The following is a 1,259-nucleotide window of genomic DNA, read 5'->3' as shown; positions in this document are numbered from 1 at the left end:
TTAAAGCTAGCACTTCGTATTCTTGGTCATCTATACGTTTACCATCAAAATGCAATGACCAGTTTTCTAAATGTAGCGTTTTCTTAGTTTTCTTTTTTAGTGTAATAGCTTCTTTGGTAATCCATCTGTAAATACCAGATTGGGAAGGAGTCTCGGAATTGATTCTATCTTGAGGTAATTGTCGACAAACTGTTACTGCTTTTTGGGTTGATAGCTTGGAAGGTATTACTAACTTGGATGCAGTTCCACCTTTGCTATACTTACTCCTTGTTTCTGTGGATTCTTCATCTGATTTTTCAAATTCTTGATATTCACTTTAAGTCTCTGCTTCAGACGTAGAAGATGACACTGGAGTTGCTCTGGTTGAAGTTGGCATTAAGGACACTTTTCTTCTTTTGGATGGATGAATAGTTTTGGAACTGGCTGCCTTTCCACTTGCATGCCCAACCTGTCCCTTGCTTTCGATTTGGAGATAATATAACCTATTCTCACTGCACAGCCATTCACCATTTTCCGTTGTGATGTCAAAAATTCCTTTCAATGAATTGTATTTTCCTCGTTTTACACATTTATCTTAGGCATTCAGCACTTTTTCTACTTTTGCTTGTACATTTTGAATTGATAAATATGGGAAATTAAATTTCTTTTGTCATAAAAAAGTTATTTCTTTCGAAATTTCCTTTGTTCTTTCTTTCCTTCCTTTGATGGTAACTCCAAGGAACAGGTAGTGACCGACAATTTGAGGTTTCATTGTTACCCTTCAATTGTTTTCCAAAGAATGCTCTTCTAGAGGAACAGGTCTTCTTTTCTTATGTTAGTTTTGAAATTGCACGAGGTTCTTCGTCCAAATTTTGTTGTTTCTTTGAGTGATACAAGCACTTCTCTTATGAAACATTATTTTAGATACTCTAGTTGGATAAGCCTACTGTTCCTAAAAACAGTTAATATCGTCAGAGTTTTTAGCGTCACAAAAATAAAAAAGAGAGGAAGAGGATATTTCCTAAAGTAGGGTCTAAGTGGTAACAAATTAAAAACTCCTAAACTACTTAAACTTGAAAGCTGAAACTTGAGATATACTGCTTCTGCATTGCATTAAATCAACACACCAAGTTTGGTAAAAACTTGAGTAGGCATTATGAACCCCATTAAAAATTTGCATCATTTGGGTCAAAAGTGGTATTAAATTTCTTCAGTTGGGGGTGATATTTTTTCTAAAAAACTTAAAATAACGGTTATTTTTCTACTTATATAAAATTGTT

The 1,259-nt window shown here is 34.1% G+C and overlaps 1 pseudogene; it reads right to left on the bottom strand.

Annotated features, from left to right (window-relative positions):
* Positions 1 to 375: 375 nt before the first annotated feature.
* On the bottom strand, positions 376 to 895 carry LOC149137711 (uncharacterized; annotated as a pseudogene).
* Between the last annotated feature and the right edge of the window lie 364 nt (positions 896 to 1,259).

The sequence above is a fragment of the Octopus bimaculoides genome, chromosome 1 (genome assembly GCF_046866305.1).
Source record: "Octopus bimaculoides isolate indiv1 chromosome 1, ASM4686630v1, whole genome shotgun sequence".
Classification (NCBI taxonomy): domain Eukaryota; kingdom Metazoa; phylum Mollusca; class Cephalopoda; order Octopoda; family Octopodidae; genus Octopus; species Octopus bimaculoides.
The sequence above is the reverse complement of the archived record's forward strand: the minus strand, read 5'-3'. Positions and strand labels throughout refer to the sequence as shown.